General features: G+C 31.4%; 1 protein-coding gene and 10 non-coding genes across 12 annotated transcripts in view; all 11 read right to left on the bottom strand.

The window, feature by feature from the left end:
• The window catches only part of Tsp2A (tetraspanin 2A), a 192,751-nt gene that overhangs the window by 129,600 nt on the left and 50,908 nt on the right, over nucleotides 1-12,243 (bottom strand). The gene's annotated exons all lie outside the window — the stretch shown is intronic.
• Nucleotides 7,237-7,308, bottom strand: TRNAH-GUG (transfer RNA histidin (anticodon GUG)). The gene has a single exon. It is a non-coding gene; the product is annotated as a tRNA-His (tRNA).
• On the bottom strand, nucleotides 7,413-7,484 carry TRNAH-GUG (transfer RNA histidin (anticodon GUG)). The gene has a single exon. It is a non-coding gene; the product is annotated as a tRNA-His (tRNA).
• On the bottom strand, nucleotides 7,591-7,662 carry TRNAH-GUG (transfer RNA histidin (anticodon GUG)). The gene has a single exon. It is a non-coding gene; the product is annotated as a tRNA-His (tRNA).
• On the bottom strand, nucleotides 7,943-8,014 carry TRNAH-GUG (transfer RNA histidin (anticodon GUG)). Its single transcript has one exon. It is a non-coding gene; the product is annotated as a tRNA-His (tRNA).
• Nucleotides 8,119-8,190, bottom strand: TRNAH-GUG (transfer RNA histidin (anticodon GUG)). The gene has a single exon. It is a non-coding gene; the product is annotated as a tRNA-His (tRNA).
• Nucleotides 8,297-8,368, bottom strand: TRNAH-GUG (transfer RNA histidin (anticodon GUG)). Its single transcript has one exon. It is a non-coding gene; the product is annotated as a tRNA-His (tRNA).
• TRNAH-GUG (transfer RNA histidin (anticodon GUG)) lies at nucleotides 8,473-8,544 on the bottom strand. The gene has a single exon. It is a non-coding gene; the product is annotated as a tRNA-His (tRNA).
• On the bottom strand, nucleotides 8,649-8,720 carry TRNAH-GUG (transfer RNA histidin (anticodon GUG)). The gene has a single exon. It is a non-coding gene; the product is annotated as a tRNA-His (tRNA).
• On the bottom strand, nucleotides 8,827-8,898 carry TRNAH-GUG (transfer RNA histidin (anticodon GUG)). The gene has a single exon. It is a non-coding gene; the product is annotated as a tRNA-His (tRNA).
• TRNAH-GUG (transfer RNA histidin (anticodon GUG)) lies at nucleotides 9,003-9,074 on the bottom strand. The gene has a single exon. It is a non-coding gene; the product is annotated as a tRNA-His (tRNA).

The raw sequence follows: 12,243 nt of genomic DNA, 5'->3' as shown, positions 1-12,243 counted from the left end.
ATATATTAAATTGCTCCACCTCAAACTTGAATAGAGGGTAGTTGTTGCTCACAACATTTTGCCTTAGGGTGTGACTCGATAATTGCATGTTGATTGCTGTCATCTACAGGTTTTACTTTCAGGGTAATTTATTTTGTAGGTTTATGCACAATTTTACATGTTTCTACGTTATTTTTATATAACAACATACGTATTTAAATTTTATAGCGCAATATTATGCTCTTATAGAATTTTTCATTAGAATGTGCGCAAAATCCTTTTTTTTTAATTTAATATTTTTATATGTAACAGTATTATTGTTAATCATATTTTTAAATAAAATTTAAAAAGGGCAAGTTAAAATAAACAAATTTCTCTAAGGCTCGATATTATCAGCGTCAATTTTGTTAGCTAAGCTGTGTTTATTTTTAACATATATTTATTGATATCGATTGAAGACAATTTTCGTTATTTTATGGCATAACAAGAGGGAAAGTTCGGTAAGTAAAACTCTTTGATGTGCATTGCAAACGATCGGAAACGATTGAATTTGACAGAACTGTTGTTCGTCAGTTTATTTTTTCTTTACATATAAAATTCTTATATTAAATTGCTTCCACGAAGCTGTAAATTCGATAACATTTTTTGCAAGCTTACAAAAACATAAATAAAAAGCTACAACATTTCTTATTATATAAAAATATTTTAAATTCCTAGAGAATCTAAAAATACGATCTTTGAGTAACTCCGATTAAATATATATATATATATATATATATATATATATATATATATATATATATATATATATATATATATATATATATATATATATATATATATATATATATATATATATATATATATATATATATATACCTATATATATATATATACCTATATATAGTCACATTTTACTTTGTGAATAATTATTTGTTAGTATTGTCTTGGCGTCTGCAAATATAAATTTCAGGAAAAATATTAATTAATATGAATGTAAACCCTAGTCATATTATTGTTGTTTTTATTCAAAAGGGCAAATCCGCTTCCAGTGCACACAAAACATGAAGCTGATAACCTAATTTCTGATGTGGTGAAATTATGTTATTGACGAAGAATTGAGCGGAATCTTATACGCTGTCACTAATAAACTCGTTAAAATATTATTTTTAAACGAAAAATCACTTTTGACAATCAAAGTGAGTCAAGTGTTTTAATATGAAACGTAATTGTTTTTTTTTTATCAAATGGCTACATAAATGTTAGACTATTGGAAACCTATAAAAATAGAGCAGGTGCATGAATTCAATAACGTTAAATAAAAAAAACTTGTCTTTTGACTTGCTAATTTATAGAGGTCCATAGTGACTTCAAATTGAAATTCAAATGCTTTATATTTTTTCTAAGCTCCTTTAATATTTCTTGCATGTGGTATTTTTTAGTAAAATAATATATCTCACCAACAATTAGGATCACAAATGGGTAAAAAAATGATTTACAAAAATTGTTTAATTTTAAACGAAGATAAAATTGTAGCAAAGCGATCGATACTGGTGGGGGATTTATATTGTATAAATATTTTTATTTGACATTTCAATCTGTTAAATGCGTCCTTCGAATACTTTTTCGCAATCCATCAAATTGTGAGTGAGTGAAAAAAATATTCGCAATCGTCGGATGTTCGCCTTTATGTCGAACATCATGGTAATGCGTTGCGACATCAATGGACCCACCCGACGCGAAGCTGAGCTTTATTACAAAATGTTCGGCGAGCTTTTCCCCAATTGACAGGTGACTAAGCCCCCGTGATCAAAAAGCGCAGGGGCCGACAGTTAATTTAGATGAAAGCACGCCGACCCTGCGAAACGTCACAATCCTATTTGCCTACGTCGAATATTGCTAACGAAATCTGGTTTTGGATGTTGCACTCAATGAAATCAATTTGCAGACGCGAATAATATGGAAAATCCGGAGCTGATTCGATTGACGGCAATAAAGCCAAAGTATAATTTTAATATCTCGTAATGTAAAATCTCGAATATTGCTCATTTGTATATTAATCTTTAGATCTTATTTGTAGGATTCGTATATACGAACCTTATGAGAAATGCTGGATTTTTTTGCTGCACGACCAATACAACAAAATAGGATTATTAAAAAAAATTAAGGTTGTTAACAATTTAAATATTAATATTAATTTTAGTATAGATAAAGTTTAAAAGAATACTGTTCTGATTTATTATTAAAAAAACTACAGACATAAATGTCAAAACACATTTATAGAAATAAAATAGTGAATATTTTATATGTACCTTCGATATCTCTAAATATGTGTATTTAAAAGAGCACATCCATATTCATATGAATAAAGAGATTTAACTTTTTCCCTTGAGAAGCTTATAATAAAGTTACGTACATATATGTTTCATTCTTAAGTGGATTGGTTATAATATATAAATACACATGCAATTATTTCCAAAAATGCTTTTTGTAAAGATTTTCTTTAAATAATTTATTTAATAATAACTATATTTAATTGGGTCATTTATATTTTTTTTAGATAGACTTTTAAATCATATAAAAAAAATATATGTTTGATATCAACACTATATTCTAAAGGCACAAAGTATAGTGTAATTTACCAAACTTCCTATATATTGTATATGGCCCTAATAATTAATTCGCAAATCTGTATTGTAAATAAATTTAATTTAATTAAACTCGCAATACTTTGAAATGAATTAAACACAACTCGTTCGGTATGATATAAAATTTTCTTATCCAATTATATATAATTAATAGCCCTTCCAAGAACCAGATTGAAGCAATGCAAACATTTCTTATATCTCAAAACATTATTTTGAGATGTTCTTTATATAAAACGTTATTTTAACATTATTGTATATACGTTTTATCTGTATTTTCTAAATGTATTTACTTTGTTAAAATGTTGCTACTATATATAATTATATTTAAAAGTCCTATGGCATATTTGCTATGAAATTCGTTAATAAAGATAATACAATTTAAATCATGGTAATTGGCAAAATTTTACTGACTGTGCAAAATGGCTTGTAATTTCTTTATGCAAAAGATAACGCAGAAGTTTTGGCAACATGATGCAATTAAGATAATGAAATCAGCCATTCCCTCCCTTTTATTATTAAGGCCAGTGACTCATTCGTTGTCAAAAGAATAAAACATCGCGCAAACACTATAGGTTCGAATGGTTTTATTATACGAAAAAGGGGAGTGGCGTTGCCCTCGTCGAGATAAATCTTAACGATAATAACGGACAATAAAGAGAGCTACCAACTTTGATATTAATTACCATACCGACAAAAGGGTTTTTCGGCATTGATCTGAGAAGTCGTCGCAATTGAGCCATGCCGCGATGCATTTTTAATGATCGTTTTCGGGCTTGCATCTTCATACGCTTCTCTGGGCACAATTCACTCGGCGATATGAAAAATGGGGTGATTTTTATACGAGGGTGCTGTGATGCTGCAATTTAAAGCACGCGATGTATATTTCAACCCCCGAAAGCAATATTGTATATGAGCACGCACTTGTAGATTCGCAATAATGAGGTGTTGTACAGTAAAACTTTTTTTAATATAGAGGTTCTGAGAAATATGCTCCATTGGGATGAAGTGTAAGCCTTTTTTTATCATATTTTTCAATTTTAAAAAACATGCGACATAGTATTTAAAAATACGAAGAATATTTAAAAGTATACATACATTGAAAATATAAGACATTTTTTAATCTTTTGGCAACATTTTTTTAAATTGTATGTGTGACGTAGAAGCAGTGTTAGCCAGATGTCAATGGCCGTGTCAATTCCTAATCAGTGATTTGTGTCCTTTGTAAAAAAAAATACTGCAGAAATAAATGTTAAATAATAAATTAGGGAATATTCTAAAGGAAAATTTCTTTAGAAACATCCAAATATCCTTTTAAAATAAAAGAAAAAGCTTCATAGTTAAATATTTATAAAAAACGGTTTATCAATATTCAATTAAATAACTACAAATAAATACTTTAAAATCCTGTTTAAATATATGTGTTATTGAGGCATTTTAATAACAACCTCATTACATTGTGAAAAATGTATGAGAACCGCTTTGGAAGACGTGCGTAGGGGTGTCGGTTTTGTGGCCTCGGGGGCAGTCAGCAACAGTTAAGGGACCACTCTGATTGCACTCACAAGATGAGGGGCGAAGTTCGTTAAAAGCCCTTCTTTCCTATGCCAGCTGGAGGCCACATTGACAGGACCCCGTCGGGAACAGAACGCAGGGGGGCCGTGTAAGGGACGCAACCCTCACAAAAACCCATACACCACTATAGATATATCCACATCAGACGAAACGCGCCGTATTTATAAATGGCGATTGAAAACTGCGATATATACAGGTGATTGCGATCAGAGGGTGCTTTTATGTCATATATATATATACAATACAAAATATATTGTTTTTAGGAATTTGTATTGGCGCAACAACTAAATACGCCATGAGACACAGTAGGCTCTTTTCTTCAATTAGTTGATTTTTCAATCAGGCACCATCAGCATTAGAATACCAAAATATTTCTTAACATTTTAAAAAAGTTTTTTTTTTAAATAAATAAACATATACGGAATATTAAGTGCTTCTATATTTTTTTATAATAATGAAACCAGATTTAAAAAATGTATAAAAATTTATGAAATATTTTTTTTTTCATTAATTAAACAGGTGTAAAAAGAGCCATAAAATAAAACTGGCAAATTTGTATATGCTATGTTTTACTCATAATATTTATAAAATAAATTAATATTTTTGCTTTAATTCTAAGTTTTACAAGTTTTTATATAATATATCTGCCATAAATTATTACTCTCTTGATTTTGTGCAGAAAATATTTAATTATTGCTCGTCATATACAACATGATAAAAAATTTAATGCAGTCTTTAAATTTGCCATATAAATGTAAGTTTAATATACATATTATAAATTAAGATCGATTTAGAAGTAATTGTAAGGATTTATTGAATCCAGAATCTATAGTATATGCATAAAAATATATTATATGTTTTAAGTAAGCTGTGTTTTTAAATCTCTAAGACAAACATCTTTGAAATTACTAGAAGCCTAATTTATTTTTACATTCATAATAATCCCTAGCTTCCTTTAAGCGATGAAATATTGTTATAAATATTTTCTAGATTATTCGTAATGTTTATTTGTGAGTTACATATATAAATCGTATATATTTAAGGAAATCATCGCACGATGGCGCTAGCATCCATTTATGCTAAAAATATTAATCAATAATAAAGTTCAAATATTTTTTTAATAATATACTTAATAATTATAAAAATTAGAGTCGATTTAAAAACATTTGAGAGCCAACCCTAACAGACGAATGGCCCTAGGGCGTCATGGCCGGCGCAACGAGGTTATCTCTATAATGAAAGAAATATTGAGATTTTCGTACGTTGATAGGATTCCGGGAATAAATTGAGTTTAGTTGAACGGTTTTATTGGGGGACATTTATATATTTGGAGCCAAAATACTTGCGGACGGCGGCGTAAGCTGGAAAAATCACCCGACCTTCGTCTACAGACGAAACGAACTGTACGAAGGGGGGTTCGTTTGAAATATTCGTTATCGAATACGACGAATAACCACCATCTGTCGACGCTCATTTCGATAGGCGCCTCGGGATGAATAATAAATTTATTGCGAAACATTAGCATTGTGATAAATATGCTCGCGTTGTCAGACGTCTATAACTATTTAAAAAAAATCTAAAAGTAAGAAAAAAATATATAATAATAAATTTTATATGGTTTATTATGAAATTGCTTTAAAATTTAACTTTATGACTGTATAATATCGTTAGAAAGGTATATTTTAGGAGAGGTAGATAAGCAAACACAAAAAATAAAAAAAAATTGTGAAAGCAAGTATAAACTGATTATTAACTTTATTTAACAAATATGTAATTAATTATAAGATATATAGGAAGTATATTTTTTGGATATTGCATTTTAAAACTGTATTAATTCAGAAATATGTTCACTAGTACTTCACATTTTTTAATGTAATATCTTAATATTTTACATATATTGTCCATCATGTTAGATAATATGTAATCCCACAAGCTACATTACTTTTACAAACTAAAAATATATATTTAAACAATATAATATTTTAGGAAAATGAAATTCTAAGGAATAACTTTGCCATGATAAACATTTGATAAAAAAAAAAGTATATACATGCATATGTATGTCTAAAATAATTTACTAAATATTAAGTAATTTTTTGACGCTGATTTTTTAAATTTTTTTTTATATATTTTGGTAATACCTAAATATATTTATATGTATTATGTATATTGATATCAATTTCAATATTTTTATATTGATTTGCAGAATTTTTGTGTACCTAATAATAGTAAACACAATAATAATAACTCATTATGTTTCAATTTTTCAATCCAAAAAAATATCCATAGTGTATCTAAATCTAATATGGGAATATATAATTTTATATGTGACCTGCGGAGTTATGATGCATTTCCAAAGTGGCCCGCAAGATCATTTTGGTATGCCACTCCTGCACTAGATGATCACGGCTACCAGAGCTAGTATTATAGTGTTAATGATTTAGCAGATTGAATTAAGACATATATATTTTAAAAATAAATGCTCTGCCGTAACAGTGTTTTCTCACTGCCGCGACCAGAAGACGAACCTTGGTTACCACGGCCACAACGTAGGGTCCTAACCACTAGACGATCACGGCTACCAGAGCCGGTGGTATAGTTTTATTATTTCAGCAGAATAGATGATAAAAAATATGTTTAAAAAATAAAATAAATGCTCCACCGTAACAGTGATTCTTCACTGCCGCGACCAGGAGTCGAACCTGGGTTACCACGGCCACAACGTGGGGTCCTAATCACTAGACGATCACGGCTATCAAAGCTGGTGGTAAAGTGTTATTAATTTAGCAAATTAAATTATAAAAAATAATACTTTTAAAAAATAAAAATAAATGCTCTACCGTAACAGTGATTATTCACTGCCGCGACCAGGAGTCAAACCAGGGTTACCACGGCCACAACGTGGGGTCCTAACCACTAGACGATCACGGCTTTCAAAGCTGGTGGTATAGTGTTATTAATTCAGCAAACTAAATAATTTAAAAAAATACTTTAAAAAAATAAAAATAAATGCTCTACCGTAACAGTGATTATTCACTGCCGCGACCAGGAGTCGAACCTGGGTTACCACGGCCACAACGTGGGGTCCTAACCACTAGACGATCACGGCTACCAGAGCTGGTTATATAGTGGTAACAATTCAGCAGATTTAATAATAAAAAAATATTTAAAAAAAATAAAAATAAATGCTCTACCGTAACAGTGATTTTTCACTGCCGCGACCAGGAGTCGAACCTGGGTTACCACGGCCACAACGTGGGGTCCTAACCACTAGACGATCACGGCTATCAAAGCTGGTAGTATAGTGTTATTAATTCAGCAAATTAAATAATTTAAAAAAATACTTTTAAAAAATAAAAATAAATGCTCTACCGTAACAGTGATTATTCACTGCCGCGACCAGGAGTCGAACCTGGGTTACCACGGCCACAACGTGGGGTCCTAACCACTAGACGATCACGGCTACCAGAGCTGGTGGTATAGTGGTAACAATTCAGCAGATTTGATAATAAAAAAATATTTAAAAAAAATAAAAATAAGTGCTCTACCGTAACAGTGATTTTTCACTGCCGCGACCAGTAGTCGAACCTGGGTTACCACGGCCACAACGTGAGGTCCTAACCACTAGACGATCACTGCTACCAGAGCTGGTGGTATAGTGTTAGCAATTCAGCAAATTAAATAATAAAAAAATACTTTTAAAAAATAAAAATAAGTGCTCTACCGTAACAGTGATTATTCACTGCCGCGACCAGGAGTCGAACCTGGGTTACCACGGCCACAACGTGGGGTCCTAACCACTAGACGATCACGGCTACCAGAGCTGGTGGTATAGTGGTAACAATTCAGCAGATTTAATAATAAAAAAATATTTTTAAAAAATAAAAATAAGTGCTCTACCGTAACAGTGATTATTCACTGCCGCGACCAGGAGTCGAACCTGGGTTACCACGGCCACAACGTGGGGTCCTAACCACTAGACGATCACGGCTATCAAAGCTGGTGGTATAGTGTTATTAATTCAGCAAATTAAATAATTAAAAAAAATACTTTAAAAAAATAAAAGTAAATGCTCTACCGTAACAGTGATTATTCACTGCCGCGACCAGGAGTCGAACCTGGGTTACCACGGCCACAACGTGGGGTCCTAACCACTAGACGATCACGGCTACCAGAGCTGGTGGTATAGTGGTAACAATTCAGCAGATTTATTAATATAAAAATATTTTTAAAAAATAAAAATAAATTCTCTACCGTAACAGTGATTATTCACTGCCGCGACCAGGAGTCGAACCTGGGTTACCACGGCCACAACGTGGGGTCCTAACCACTAGACGATCACGGCTACCAGAGCTGGTGGTATAGTGGTAACAATTCAGCAGATTTAATAATAAAAAAATATTTTTAAAAAATAAAAATAAGTGCTCTACCGTAACAGTGATTATTCACTGCCGCGACCAGGAGTCGAACCTGGGTTACCACGGCCACAACGTGGGGTCCTAACCACTAGACGATCACGGCTATCAAAGCTGGTGGTATAGTGTTATTAATTCAGCAAATTAAATAATTAAAAAAAATACTTTAAAAAAATAAAAGTAAATGCTCTACCGTAACAGTGATTATTCACTGCCGCGACCAGGAGTCGAACCTGGGTTACCACGGCCACAACGTGGGGTCCTAACCACTAGACGATCACGGCTACCAGAGCTGGTGGTATAGTGGTAACAATTCAGCAGATTTATTAATATAAAAATATTTTTAAAAAATAAAAATAAATTCTCTACCGTAACAGTGATTATTCACTGCCGCGACCAGGAGTCGAACCTGGGTTACCACGGCCACAACGTGGGGTCCTAACCACTAGACGATCACGGCTACCAGAGCTGGTGGTATAGTGGTAACAATTCAGCAGATTTAACAATAAAAAAATATTTTTAAAAAATAAAAATAAGTGCTCTACCGTAACAGTGATTTTTCACTGCCGCGACCAGGAGTCGAACCTGGGTTACCACGGCCACAACGTGGGGTCCTAACCACTAGACGATCACGGCTATCAGAGCTGGTGGTATAGTGTTTATAATTAAGCATACTTAATAAAAAAAATATTTAAAAAAATTAAAATAAATGCTCTACCGTAACAGTGATTATTCACTGCCGCGACCAGGAGTCGAACCTGGGTTACCACGGCCACAACGTGGGGTCCTAACCACTAGACGATCACGGCTACCAGAGCTGGTGTCCGAGGTAACGAAAATTTCGTTCTTATTGTATTAAAACCAGGTCAGACAGTTCACTTTCCCCAGCCAGCCAGACCGGTTGTTTAGTCAAGTGTGAAATAATCTGTCAAGGCAATTATCCGCTATACCAGTTGTTATAATTTGCCATTTGTCGGCACACACAGTTATATAGATAATACAGTGAAATCGTTAGTAACCACAGATGATATTTTCTTTGTATATAATATTTTTATATTTATTAATGAATTTGTATCTACACCTAATTTGATAATTGTTTAAATACTATAGAAAACAAATGTTGTAATTGTAATTTTTTAAAGTATATATTTTTATTTAGATAAAAGCGATTTTATTTTATTAATTATAATAGATATTGATTTTCTGGACACGGCTTAAAACAATATTTAGTAATTGTACATATCACGCCTTGAATTAAGCTTATATCAATAGTATGCTAAAAAATGTACCTTTAATGAAAGTTAAGCTTAAGGTACTGATGGCCTAGCAATTGCTAATTAATAATGAGTATTTTTTTTTGTAATAATATTTGTTATTCTAGTAATAAAACTATTTCAGATAATTCTTATTACATACCATTTGTATATACCATACAAACTTTGTATGATTTATTAAAAAAAAATAATAATGCTGTTGAATTAAGTAATTTTATAAAGTGAATATAAAAATCCACATCAATCCATTTTACATAAAGACTTTTATTTTTAGTAGCAATATGGTTTACACGCAAATTAAACGTCTATGTTGCCTTTTCTTTACATATTATATTAGGCACATGTGTTGTATGTGTATGAAAAAAAATTATAAAATTTTGATATTATTGTCTACATTGTTTTTTTATAGGTAATAAACATCAATGTTTTAAATAAAAAAAAAAAACATTTTTTTAATAACATCGATAACTATTAATACGAGAAACTCAATTGACCATATTTATATATATGTATATGTACATAATATTATTTTTTAATTTACCATATTTATATATATGTATATGTACATAATATTAGTTTTTTTACATAATATATTTTTAATTAAATTAAAATTTAATTTGTATTATGTACTCCTTTGAGACTCATTTCACGCTCATGCGATTAAGACAAAAAAATGACAGTACGTGTATTTTATTAACGGCCCGCTTTCAACCCAGAGCGAAAATTAGTAGAGTAATCCCCGGAGTGGTCGTATATGGCTAATGGACGTTTGCTTTTTTTGTTCGCTATTTTTTTATTTTTCGTTAAAGCCAAACTATACTCTAGTATCCGAGAAAGCCTTGTAAAGGCAATTACACACCGTTTGGGCCAGTGTTCCATGGCACGTGACCGGACATATTGCTTCGCACCTTGAAACGCCACTTAATTAACCGTGCATTGTGGCTTCGATATAATAAACGTTATTTGGCAAACGGTGAGTTTATCATCACAATGAAAACACGTTTGGCAGCAGAGCAGGGCCGCACTGGTTAATTGCACGGGAGTCGAACGCTTACGCTTTTACAACCGCTCGCGACGTGACCGACATGTCTTATGGGGGTTGGGAAATAATATAAATTTATTTTATTAACGCCTTAAAATAATCCCCAATGCGGTACTTGAAGGAATTGCGACTAAAATAAATAGCAGTAAAAGAAGATTAATATATAACTAACGTAGATTTTTGTCATCTACATTAATTATCAAAAGATCTCAAAAACAACTTAGAAAAGTTGATGACGGGACGAGGCATTTTTTTGGGCCTGATTTTGTATCAAATTTATTTTTAAAGTCAGTATCGCTGCTTCTTTAAAACGTATATTTGTGCTGATTCTCAAGACGTCTTAATTTCATAATCTTTGAAGATTCACAAAAGTCTGCCCTTGTGTCGGAGAGTGCCATACTTTCTGACATGTCTTTTATGACTTGAAAAATGAACTAAAAACTATTATTTATTACATTATTTCAAAAATCGAATAGAAAATCATTAATAATTTAAAATAAAAATAAATATATATATTTTTAAAAAGGGAGTAAAACTGTAATTTTTATTTAAATAGTAATATTAGCGCTTAATTTATTACATCCACTTTTTTATTATATTAATCAGTAATTGTTTATTCTAATCTAAATATTCAACATTCAGTTACAAACATTATATTATACTACGTAAAATAAAAGTAAATGATTCGTTCACATATTTGCCAAATAAATTCACATTTATTATTTTTGCATTGCCTTATAAATATTCATAGTAAATCGTCGTACGAAGTGCAATTATTATTATTATAGGATTTCCTGTATCAACACTCCCCTTCGTCATAAAGCAATTCTCATATATAATGCTCGGCTATAAAAAATAATGCTTCCGGACCCCAAGGTAGGGGCATCTCCCTTTTAAGGAGATATTAGCACTGAAACATTCCTAGGGAGATAATATGATAAACGACCCTGTTGGTTATGAACCGGACCTCTTCTGAAATTCAACGCAACCGCATTTTTACAAAATTGATAACGCCGTAACACCGACCCTAACATATTCCATAAAAAATCTTATATATATTTTAATGAATTTAATTTTAAAAATTTATAATAAAAAATAAAAAGCTTTACTCTTTGTTGCGCTCATAAATTATTTTATACGTCGGGGCAATTATTAAACAACCCCTTGAAATTTCAACCCCCCAACAATTTGAAACGGATTGGACGCTCCATTCCATCCCCCAAAATTTGGCGTGGGTGAACGGTAATTTTTCTTTTGCAAATAAAACGATGCCTCTTTTTAGTCATCGGGCCTTGAAAATAAAACGTCGTCTG

This window comes from Plectrocnemia conspersa, unplaced genomic scaffold (genome assembly GCF_051122295.1).
Source record: "Plectrocnemia conspersa isolate PC_06_02 unplaced genomic scaffold, ASM5112229v1 ptg000004l, whole genome shotgun sequence".
Taxonomy (NCBI): Eukaryota; Metazoa; Arthropoda; class Insecta; order Trichoptera; family Polycentropodidae; genus Plectrocnemia; species Plectrocnemia conspersa.
This window is presented reverse-complemented; position numbering and strand designations above follow the sequence as displayed.